Here is a 13,308-nt window from a genome sequence, read left to right on the forward strand (position 1 = left end):
AAACATTTGCACACACACAATTGACAGGGCCGAATCCTCAGGGCGACTTTATGGATTGTCAGCGCAGCGTTGAAAAAGAGGCTCGTGCAGCCATGCGAGACCAGCCACTAGAAGGCTAAATATAAAATAACCCCAAAAGAGATCCAGGGATATGGGATATATGTCTGCACTATCTTACAATCTCAGTTGGCTAGAATAGCAATATTCTGTAAACTCAAGGGATCAAAGCACGCAGGAGGAATCGGTAGTTTGGTGGACATTCCTTGTTTATGTGTGTACATGCTGGGCAACAGTTGGAAAGCATGCAGGTGGGAGCATTTACTTATGATTTCCTATTGGAGAGCAATAAAACCTAACCATGCCAAGTCCAAACCATCGTATGAAAATTGTCTGACAGGCAAGCAAATGCACGGAAAAGGAGCCTGGGCAGCCATACTGTTGAGTGTGGCATGAATTGGCCGGCTCCCAGCAGACTAAATAAAAATCTGGTTTGATCCATGGGACGAGCAATGTCACGGAGCCCATGTGTGTATTAGCTGTGTAATGTGAAGAGGCGGGGGAGAGCACAAGGGAATCGCCCCATAATCTTATCCACCATTCACAATACCTTTCTCACTCAGTCCATAATACCCCCAAATAGGTTTTTTTTTGCCCAGGCTCAAAGCTAGCCAGAGAGCTCTGGAGAGAAAAAAAAGCCCCATTCCAATGGAAAATGCCCAACTGGTAGACAATGTGGTTGTAATGCACACAAGAATACACATTCACACACACAAATACACAAGCAAAAGAGTGTCTAGTGTGTCTGTCTGGGAAATAATTAGAGAGTTGGGTTGGTGAGCAGTTCTGCTCACATTTCAGTCCACAGAGTAAAAGAATGAAAGAGCAAGAAAGTATCTGGAGATCATGGTTAAAGCAAGAAGGACACACAAAGTCAAAACTTGTGTACGTGATATTCAAAGGAATGGCAAAAGATTAAGTGAATAGCTGAAAGAAAAAGAGAGTAAAAGAGCCACACATCCCTGCTGTTTATTTTCTGTCTTGTAATTACTAGAATGATTAATGACCGCGATCGAGAGTTTTCATAGCACGAGAGATGATCTTACGGGAGTTAGGAGCTGTGAAGTTTTGTTGGAGATGCTGTTAAGTTTTGTCATGCCTGAATTATTGACATTCATGTTGTTTCACTCGAGAATTCACAAGCCTCTCATTAAATGTAAGGACCTTATACGACTTTGGACCGGGGGATATGCTCTGCATAATAGCTCAGTGTTTCAGAGGTCCACATTGAAGTAGGTTGTCAAATGGGCTAATTTTAGTGTGAGAACAGTCTGATGTTACTGGCTCTCTCTGCAATGCCAACAGTCTGTTTGCTTCCTGCAAAATTGGTTGAATAGTGTTGTGGTGACTCACCAAGCCAAAATCATTGTAAGTTTTGTAATAAAAGTTTGTATTGTATTTAACCAATGTTAGTTTAAATAGGCTACTGTCAGACACAACCAAAACTTGACACTTCCACTTTCTAGATTTTATTTATAGTTAAAACATAGATTGTGAGCATTTAGCATTTATTAACTTTGTGTTTGGTTACTTTAATCACCAACAGCCAACACCATCAACAACAACACAACATGTTAAGCTAGCACCATTTGAGCCTCGAAAAAGAAATCTTGTTCATCATCTACCTCACCTTCAAAAAACGTGAACTTCCATAATATCACCAGCTAACACATGAGCTGACAACATGCTAGTGAACAACTAACCACATGTTAACACAGCAGTTGTGCCAAATCGGCACAACTCAGCATACTGCCAGTCACCACATACCAAACCGCTGCTATACACTCAATACAACATAGCCTACATCTCATTGTGCTAAATTAAAGGGATAGTTCACCCTAGAATGATATTTCGCTCATTATCTACTCACCCTCATGTTGACTAAGGGCTGGAAGAATTATCAGAGTCCACCGTCCCTTCTCTGAGTTACAGGGGGTCTTGGAGTCGCGTGATTCGCAGTAACCGCACTGACGCCGGCGCAAATCACGCGATATTTGGACGGACCAGGAAGAGGAGCTTCGAGAAGCTTCCGCTACAAACAAGCTTAAAATATAGACTTATTTAATTTTTTTCGGGACAATTACGCAATTTGGGGCTTCAGCACAAGACGGACATTACATACGAGCATCATGGAGGTATTTGGATGTTTTTTTGTGTGTGTTTTTTTACGAAGAGCTCCGGTGTCCCTTTGCAACTGTTGCATTGAAATTCACTGCTACGCCGAGACCCCCTGTAACTAAGAGAAGGGACGGTGGACTCTGATAATTCTTCCAGCCCTTAGTCAACATGAGGGTGAGTAGATAATGAGCGAAATATCATTCTAGGGTGAACTATCCCTTTAAGCTAAGCTAAGGATAGGCCTATGCTGCTATCACAGATGGACTCAAGGAGATACACTTGACAATGCTTTTTCTTATTCAAGTGCCTTGACAAAACCATTTTATAAGTATTCATAATAGCACCAGCCTAATTTTAATAACATTTGGACCATAACAGTAAACACAGGAACCTACTTTTTCAGTACATGGACTCTCTGTCTTTTTTTTTGCTCTGTAATAGGCTACAACATTGTATAGTAACAACACTGGAAATACAGTTCCACTATTATTAGTTTCCCCTTAAAGTCTTGTGACCACTAAGCAGGTCTATCTGTTAACTCACTGCCAAGCTGACAAAAGAGCCTGTCACACTTACCGGTACTGTGTTTCATTTGTTTCTACCTGCCCATTACCTTGCTCCCTGTTTTTAATTTAATTATTTTCTTATCTCCCTGAATACCTCATTCTTCTAATTTGTCAGTCTGTAATCTCCCTGTTTCATTTTTTTTCCCATCTGCAAGGTGTCAGAATGGACAGCACAGAAAAGCAGACAGCCAGCCATGCTGTAAAAAAAATGATTTCACATTTGTATAATTTCAGTATCCTGACATAAATTTGATCCGAGGGGGATAATACACAAAATCATAACCTGTGCATGAGAGGAGATAATTGCATTAATAACACCTTCTGAGTCACACAGTTTGGCTGAACTCTAAAACATATTGTTATTCATTAAGCCAAGAGTTCATTATTTATTTTCAGAGACCTCCAGAGTGGGCTTACAGTATTTAAGCACAGTCACAAAAACACGTTCTCATGGTTTCTTGTAATTTATGGTTTTCATTAGGTGACGGCTGAAAAGCGCAAGATGCCCTTAGATTAATTTCAGTTTAAGACGTTTCTTTTGGTTACAGGCAGTTCACTGAGCAGCTTATTTTTAGACTACACTTGCATGGATGGATTATGGGCCTACTGGGCACAGCTTCACCTGCAAAGTGTCTCTCAAAGAGATGCACAATGAGCAGAAAAAACACCTACAAAGAAAAAAGTGGAAAACAACTTCAAATGTATGATGCGGCAGTCACTCAGTCTGGGCATCTTAGTTCTAGTTAGGAGTATAGGGAGGGGGCTCTATCATGTCTGTGGCCAGGGGCCCATGACTCTGTTTGCTATGGGGACTCCTTCCACTCGTGGCTCAGTTAACAGCATCTTTTATATTTTAATTTTAAGATGAAAAAAGCAGTCCCTCTGTGGCACTAAATTGAAATTTCAAGCTGGCAGGCAGTGCCAAATTTAGTCAGAAACTACAGTGAAAATATGATTGATTTGATCATTCAGCAGTGTAGTCGTTCATTTAATGAACCAACTATTTCAATCATGAAGCAGGTAGCTGAAATTGCCGCTGGCTAAACAACATTTGTAGAAAAAAAATCTGTCTTTCTCACAATTAGTTCAAAGTGGTTTTTTTCTCCATTTCCTCTCTTCTAGTTGATGCAATGCAATACTGATTCTCATAGCCTGGATTTGTCTTGGCTGACTGTAATGCAAAACTGTCACTGTCTTCACCTCACTTGTTTGTTTATAAACTGATGCAGAGAACTTGAGGTGAAGACTGTCACATTTCACAATCAGATGCAACCTTCAACAGGTTAACACAGTTAAAGTGACAACATTGTATGTGTGTGTGTGTGTGTGTGTATATGCCCACAGGTGAGGCTCCAGCCTCTCTCAATCTGGAGGAGGACAGCTGATAGGGTTCTTCTTCCACCTGACTTGGCCTCATGAGTGTGTCTGCGTGGATTTTCCTGTATGTGCACCCATCAGGGGATGTGTGTATATGCCTGACAAGCGTACCCGTGTACTGTTTTTTTTTTTTTTTTTTGTGGAACTGTATGTCTATGTGTGTGTTACTTTGGCTTTATGCATGCCTGTCATATTGCAGATAGCTTCTGGGTGTGAGGAGGGACAGTCTCGAGGCTGACAGCCCACGGAGGGAGCTGTTGGGAGGGCAAATATTGCAGAGGTGTAAAGCTTCACACTGGCAAAGTGGGGTGAAAAGCTGGAGCTGTCAGGTATTTCTCTTTTTGCCTATCTATCTTTTTTTTCTGCCCTTCACTGCTCCCTCTCTAATTTTGTTTCCACATTTCGTTCTTTTTCTGCATGTCACCTTACTTGTCTAAAATCAGCAATGAGCACTGCCTCTCCAAACCTGTATCTGCTCCCAGAAGAATTTTTTGACAAGTGAAAAAGGAGACCTGATAATTCATTGCAATACTATTCGTTTGAAATTCTTTTAAACGGAGTAATAAGGGACAATGTTAAAATACGGATTCTAGCTCTGCTCTTCAACCGAAGTGTTAAGAAAAATATCCTGAAATTAAAGTGGGCAGTCAGCAGCAACGCTGTCATTTCACATCCAAAATAATAAGAAAGTGTGTCACTGTCCAAATACTTGAGGAGCTTACTCTGTAAAGCCTTTCCTGAGCCAGGAACCCACAGTGGGTAAGAGAAAAAAAAAAGACTATAATGCCATAACTCTCCTGGGCAGAGCTCACGAGTAACAAAAGCTTATTTTTTCAACTTGTCCCCTTCTGTGAACTGATATTTGGATTCTTCTCTCTTCCAACTGTAAGAAAATATTATAACACTACTGTAGCTATTGTGCCTATTTGTTCCATGTATTTCAAGAGGTTTTTCTTAAAGGGATAATTCAACAATTTGGCAAATTCGCCTATTGCCACAATCACTATAGTCATAGCGGTAGGTCCATTACCTTTAATTATCGGTGCATGTTGTTTTGAGATCTGCGGGGAAAAGACGTGAGCTGCTCAGCAAACACAGTGGAGGTGAACGGTACAGGTCCCCTGTCCCTCAACACTCATCAAATAAACAATCCAACAACTCCAAAACACATGCACCGATAATTAAAGGTAATGAACCTACGTCTATGACTATAGGGATTATGGTGATAAATGAATTTGCCAAAATGTTGAACTATCCTTTCAAGTTACCCAGCAAATGTTGGCTACCATATGTTTGTCAAAGTCAAGGTCCTGTTCACACATCACCCAATAATCAATAATCAGGTGGTATTTTTGGGGGGAACTTAGCATTGATCTTTGACAAAACATCTCACCTTTTTTCAGGAAAAGCACACAGAAGTGATACACTTTATGTTTGTGTTAGACGCTAGAAGTTGGGGCTATGTGTTGGCTATAAAGCTAGATCGCCCAGCTGTTGCACTGGTCAGTCATTGGAGCTGAGTCATCCATCAGATGACCAGAACATACACAATATAGTCACATAGTACTGTGAAAAATACTAAATACTGAAATACTTGAATAACAGTTTTTCTCCTTCTTATTCCAATTAAAATTGTGATCAAATGAGCACAGAAGTTTGTATATATTCCTTGTTAAAAATGAATTTTACTTTCAACCTTAAAAGAACCATTTGCCAATTTGTACCCTTATTGTCATGCATTAGTCACAGTGGTAGAATGTTTATAATCCCCACTATGACTAATTTTAGCAGCTTAGTTTTCTTCAAACATCCAGTGATGTCTGATTTGTATTCAAATTTGTATTTAAAATGGAGGGCATGAGAATGACAGGGATTGTAGCTGAGATAAGTTTTTTCATTTGCTTTTCTCTCTCCCTCTCTGTGTCTGCCTCTGGGCAGCACACCGCAGCTGAGTCAGCTACAATAGCTCAGAGAAAACATTTCAAGCAGTCAGAATTACCAGCAGATATGCAGTTTATGCATAAAAAAGCACTGATGATTAAATGTAGATTTGATATTTTGCATCAAGACCTTTCCACTAAACTTTTCAGGGAACCAGATTTATGACAGTAACACCGTGATTTGGGGTTGGAGGCATTTCAACTACAGGCCAGACCACCGTGACGCACACAAGTAGCTGTATTTTCACCAACAACAGTGGGGGTGAATGGCGCTAAATGGTGCAATTTTCCTAAATAAGAATTAACAGACTTTATATCATTAAGAAAGACCGAGCAGCAGGTTTACAAAGAGATTGATGCCAGTTCCCCAGGAGATTCACTAACCATCTCTACACAAATGATAGAGCACAGCACACAGCACTTAAAAGCAACTGCGATAATATGGCAGAGGCAGGAAGAACAGGCGGTGTTTGGATCAGCGTCAGGAGCTGGAAGTGATGTTCTACAGGTGTGGCTAATTGGATTGATGAACAGGACGGTGATTAGTGATTGGTTCCCGTGTGCGTAAGTGGAAGGAGTAGTAGCTTTAGGCGTCCTCGATTAGATGAAACTAATCAGGAAGGCGTGTTCCTCTTAGATTCAAGCTGATAGGATAATAAAAGGAAGCAGGGAAATATCTGAATAGACAGGAGCCAGGAGGCTGAGCGGTTTGATGAATGAAGGTTGAATGAAGTATATCAGGCTCCGCATCAGGTTATTATGGATTATCTCACATTCATAACATGTTGTCAGAGCTGAAGTGTTCTTGTAGGAGCCTAATGTGATTTGAGAAGGGCCAGCAAAGAAAGAAATAAGCAGCCCGGCCTCGGAGGCTGAGGCTGCTTATGAAGAACCAAAACTACACCAACCACCACCAGTCTGAGTCAGAACGAGCTGCCAGGAAATAACTGGTTTCATTTCTGCTCCAGCGAAGTGCCGATTCTATTAGACAACAACTCACTGTGCTGCTATGGCTTTTTGTCTGTGTCCTGCTTTATCTTCTCCCGTGCATGTCGGATCGCATGGCGCCTGAAATAGAGGTGGAGTGGGTTATAGCTGCAGAACCCGCAGGTTCTTTGTCACAGGCTGTGCAGGTGGGCGGGTGGGGGTACATACCGTACGTTGTAATGCACAGCGGTACGGTGACGACAAAAGCTGAAAAATAACGGCCGAGGTGTTTGTCAGACTCTCACAGCGTGTATAGGGGTGCCTCTCGGAGCTTTTCGATGAGTGCTCCAAACTAATTCTGTGATGGGGATTGTTGCAGGATACAAACTGGTGGGAGGACTTGGAACATAAAGAACTGTGCAGGCAGGTGGGCTGCGGTGAACATCCTATAAGTGTGGTGAAAAAAACCCACAGAGAGGGGATGTGTACAGTCTTTAGAAAAGAAAGGAACAAAGGCTTGTTCTGTGTTTGCAAATGTCTAACTATCTGTGCTGGTCTGGATACCATCTATACCACGCTAACGATCACTTATTAGCGCCACTATAGCTGAAAAACTACTGCACACACCGGCAAATACAGACAGGATGTAATCTCTCTGTCGATGTTAGCTCTGCCAAAGTGTTAATGAATTTAATGGACCACAAGTAGACTCAGGTTAGCCTCTTATCCTATGGAGTTAACAACTCTGGAGTGCACACACACCATCATGGAGTGTATTTTCAAGTATGCATACAGTACTGTACATCCGCTTGTATTTTCAAGTATGCATACATTCGCTTACAGAATGTATGTTCAAACACACACACACACACACCTGCTGTATCTATACTTGCGCTGCCATTCACTTTAATCTTATTCTCTGCACCTCGTTAACCTCTACCTTTACTGAAGCTTAATCACAGCTCAAACCCAAATTTGAACTTACATTAACCTTACCTTAACCTTTTTCAATCAATGTTCAAAATCAAAGAATCAAATGACTATGGGGTTAAGTGAAAGTGGTTGCTTGTGGTGACAGACTCACAGAGAATTGCCGTACCAGCTCCGGGTCCCCTCGGCTCTACATGGAGCTTTTTAGTCTATTTCAGGTCATTGTTTTTGATTGTTCAGCCTGTAAATTGGGCTCTCATATGGTTCATCTCAGGCCACAGCAGGCAGATGTTTGCAGCACAAAAGCTTTCATATATCCACTGTGCACTACCCCGCCGAGCACCAAACAACAGATGGAGGGTGTGAACACAGTATTTAGCATCTGAAGAGGCAGATGATGTATAGAGTTTCCGGTGGAGACCAAACTAGATCTAAAACCTCAACAAATATTGGATTTTGCTTTTTTCCTGTAGCCAGAAATACAAACCAGAAACACATGTGAGTGCTACTATTGTAAAATGTTATAAAATAATATGTAAAAAATGGATTTACAGCTTGTGCAGTATAGCCCCCTAGAGGTCATAAAATATTGCTACTTTAATCCAAGTCTTAAACAAATCCTAAACTAATTTTCCTAATGTTGTTTTGTCCGTGAAGACATTTGGACCTCATAAGTGTAGGGGTTTAAAAAATAAAGTGCCCACATACACAGATGAACACTCCACAATCCACTCAAACACACTGTGGTAGACCACAGGCAAACAGCAGGGAAGTCACAGAGTAATGGGACAATCCATCACCAGCGGCTGCATGCTGCTGCATGGTCTTAGTCAAAGAGACCCACCCATGGAGACACTGAGGCAGCAGGCTGGAAGGAAGCATCCAGAAGATACTGATTTAGAGACCAGAGGTGATAACTGGTGAGTGGGAGGAGGAGGAGGAGGAGGAGGAGGAGGAGGAGGCAGGAAATATTTGCCAAAATTGTTGCCTGCAATCATTGAGGCCATGTGTGTGTTTGTGTGTCCATGTGTACTAAATCTGCTTTCAGTTACACAATATGGGGCATGTCAAGAGTTCATGTTTTTTTTCAAAAAAAATTTCCCACTCTACTTATTTTAAAAATCACCATTTTGGATATTCCTATTGTTACTTGCACCAACACAATCGAGGCATTTTCCTGAATATCACCTCTTACTGCATAATGGCTTTAATGAATGAATGAAAATCAGCTACAAAGGACACAAGTGAAATAATGAACCCTTTCTTCAACAATAAATGAAAAGACATGCCACAATAACTCGTAATAATTCATTCTGCTTCAGCAGCCCAAGAGGATTCAGTTCTGTTTTTGTTCTTGCTTCTTTTTTTTTTACTTTTAAAATGCCAATTTGATTTAGACTGATTTTATCTAGAATTTAAAATTTAAATGCGACCACTGAGTCTGACCCGTTTTCCCTGAGCACCTTATGAGACAGAGCATGAAATCTTAATAAAGGCACTCTGAGACGAGTGTTAGAACTGCAGAAAGTGGAAACACAAAAATAAACGGATTTGCAAAAATGTTGGGTCAGCTATACAATTAGTTGGACTGCTGGTTTACTTTCAGTATGACTAATCTCAGAAAAAAAATCTATTTTTTTCTACAATCTTTGATGATTTTTCCCCAATTCTCTGCATTTATTGTTTTTTCTGATTCCAAATCTGTTTTAGCGGCTGATCAAAAAGAGGGGAAAATGATAGTGTATAAAACAAAAACTATTGGTTTTTGGGTTATCACAACATATAGATCCTCGTACCACAATCAAATCATACACACACACACACGCTCTCATGGAAAGGTAAGTCTGATCTCTTCAGGAGCTGATATGCCTTGATGCAATTCAATCTAAAGCTCACCGAGACCTGTGTGATGGAGACATGTGGTCAAATCACCAGAGAAAATGAAATTAGACTAGATTTAATAGAGCTGTATCAGGCAATGAAGAAACCTATCATGGAATCAGCCCTCCATTCATGTCCAAATGGAGACAGGTGATCAGCAATGACATGGCCCACAGACACAATTAACAAGAATCTGCACGCACACACACATGCACACAAAAAACAAAGAGGAAAATCAGTGCATTTCAAAAAGCAAACTGGAAAAACCACATATTGAAAATGATGTACTACACATGGATCAAAACAGAGCATGTATAAAGGTCATGACAATTTGGAGCAACACACTGTATTACCACATAGGCTACAGTACATGCGCACACATACGTACATGCAGACACAAGCAGGCACTCACACACATATAAAAAACAGCACACAATCGGTCCCCACCTCTTTACACATTCATGCCACGAACGGACAGATCGATTCCTAACCCGGGGATTCAATAGTAACCACATTAATCCACCACTGGGCACAGTCGGCATGTCTACCAGACAGGCACTCAGTCAGCCACTCTGCTGCTTGGGATCAGTATTGGTTTACAGAGGGAGTCAGAGGGAGAGCGAGTGAGAAATGGGGATGAATGAATGACTGCAAGGCTCCCGAAAATGTCACTATGTTCCCTCCGCCTGCCCTTTGCGAAGATGCCTGTTAGTGTGCACAGAATCAAACTACTGTGGAAAGGCAAAGTTCAGGCAGCTGCACACTGTGTGTTTTCTATGTGTTGTCTCACAAAGGGAAAACAGCAGAGTCAGTCATTTCAAAAGGGGGTGAAGGGGATTTGCTCTGTGGTCGGGTGGTTGAGAGAGCGTCCCGTGGTGGCAATGCCCAATGCAGTGATCGCCAGATTGATTTCCCTACTGTGCCGATCTGTACTCTGAGTCTCTCCCCTTACTTTCCTGTCTCTCTCCACTATCCTGTCAATTAGAGGCAAAATTGCCCCAAAAATATCTTTAAAAAAAATATAGCTTGCCTAAGGATGGAGCAATTATGACAGAGCTCAGATGAAATAAAGTTTATCTGCCAACAGTCAACTTTAGTTTATCTCAACCACAGTCACAATGGTTTCCCAACGATGACGGAGTTGTTTTGTTCCTGGACACAGCCAAACATGATTTGTAGGTGCTGTCAGATCAGAAAGGAGTTTCATTTGTGAAACTTTGTCCTGTTCAACTTGGGGGACTTATTTCTGCCTCGAAATATGGAAGGGAAAAGCTGAATAACTCTCCACACTGATGGAAAAAGGGTTCCTACAAAAGGAGTTTAAAGCATAAACATGAAACTGATACTTTTGCTAAACAAAAATTCATCCAAATGTCCACACTGCACAGCGTGCATCTGAGCGCTTTGATACTCCCAAAGTAGTATTATAGAACCTGCTTTATCTCACTTTTTGCACTCAGTGGCTCTAGGAGCTCAGGCAAACATAACAATGTGAAAGAACAGGATGGCAATAGAGGGTCTTGGTCAGAAAAAATGGGTTGACATTTGGACCTATTGCAAATATAATGCCGCCAAAGGGGAAAAGGTGAGGGTGTTGTATTGTCAGGAGATTGGGATGAAATTGCTGAGAAGAAAGGAGGTGCATCACCCAGAGACTGAGATAATGTTAAGATGCTGAATAGTTTTACCTGTTGTGCACGGTTCTTTTTAATTTTGTGGGCACATCCTGTTTCTGGATACTCAATTTCTTGTATAATTAAACAGAAGGTTAAGATCACAGGAGTGACGGACTGACATTGGATTGCATTGGATTTGCTAATGTTACGTTTATCCAGGATTCATTGTTTTATTCTCTTTCATGTCTGGAGGTTAGGAGTTACATCAGTAGTTATTAGTAACATCAGACCAACCACGATCTATGCAACACTTCAGTATGAATCATACATATAATTTTGTTTTGGATCGTTCATTTATTTTCTTTTAACTTGAAATCAATTTGATAAAATCTTGATGAATCTTAACTAATAAAATGCTCACTCCTTAGTGAGGGCCGTAGGGCTGGGACGATACGCTTTTCTCCCGATTCGATTCTTCTACGATTTTTTGGATGGCGATTTGATTTAAATTGCGATTCTACGATATTGCCGATTCTCTCGATTTTTAGTCTTCAGCATTTTTAACATTTATCTGCACACAAATACTGTAAAAGCCTATAAATTAACATACTCCATTATAAAGTGAACTTAAACCCTTTTCAAAGCCTGTACTCCCTGTATGTAAAAGAGGCTAACAAATACACATTGCACAATATTTTAAAAAAATAAAAAATAAAAAAAAAATCGATTTTTGGAAAAAAAAATCGATTTTTGAAAAGAAAAATCGATTTAAAAATCGTCAAAAATGATATCGCGATATCTATGTGAATCGATTTTTTCTCCCACCCCTACTCCTTAGTCTGGATTAAAACTAGACCAAAACGTGTAAATTAACCTTCTGATGACTCAAGAAAAACACAAATGTGAAGTCTTTTCAATGGGTTGAAGGCTACAAAGTCTAGAGTTCTTGTTGACTACAGATTGACTAAAATTAAAAAAGACAAGGCCAGCAAAACATGGCTTTCTTACGTGAGGACATAGACTGAGACTAAATCTAGTTTCTAAACCATCTGAAAGTTCACACTCTTAAAAAAGTTCTTGGTTCCCTAGATGAGTTGCTGACTGCATATATTTTTACTCAAAATGTTAATAGCATTACTTGGCTCAACTTGACACGACTCTGTTTTTTAAATTCCCCTAGGGATTGTACCTGGTACTTGGTACTTTTTTGGCAACGCCTCAGCCGAGGTTCCAAGCAAGCCGAGACGATATTAAAACATGACTTCAATCAACTGCTGGCCACTGATTGGCCAGAGCGTCGTTACTGGAAGAGTCGCCAGCAAGACGTTCGACACGAGACTCAAACCTACATTTTTAAAAACACGACAACGGCCACTGCTCTGTACTGCGACTGCTGTTATTCTCTCATGCAAGTTAAATGGCTGCTGTGCACAAAACCACACCATGATCTGTCGACCAGGTGCAGACAACTGTGTTTGGTGGCTGATGAGAGTGAGATGGAGCGACTGTAGCAGCCGGTACAGAAGTACTCAGCTGTAATGGAAAATGACCTAAACCGAGTCGAGTCGAGCTGTAACTGTGTAGTGGAAAAGGCCCACGAGTAACAAAGAATTCAACGTGGATTACGCACTTTTCTTTTTCTGTCCCACAGGCCTTTTTCATGTATTCCTCCATTTGAATTCAATCATGCAGCTAACTTCTTTGCATGCCTTTTCTGTCTCTGCTTGTCCCTGCACCTGGTCGTCTTCTCAGACTCACTAAAGTGTTACCACCTCCCCTCCACAATGAAAAAGCAAATCTCTGGAACTCACTGAAAGAAGGACAGTTTCAGCAACCCGGCTAGAGCACCGGCTGCTGGCAAACACCTTAATGAAGTCATTACAGCCAACACTCATT

The sequence above is a fragment of the Trachurus trachurus genome (assembly GCF_905171665.1).
Source record: "Trachurus trachurus genome assembly, chromosome: 23".
NCBI classification, from domain to species: Eukaryota; Metazoa; Chordata; class Actinopteri; order Carangiformes; family Carangidae; genus Trachurus; species Trachurus trachurus.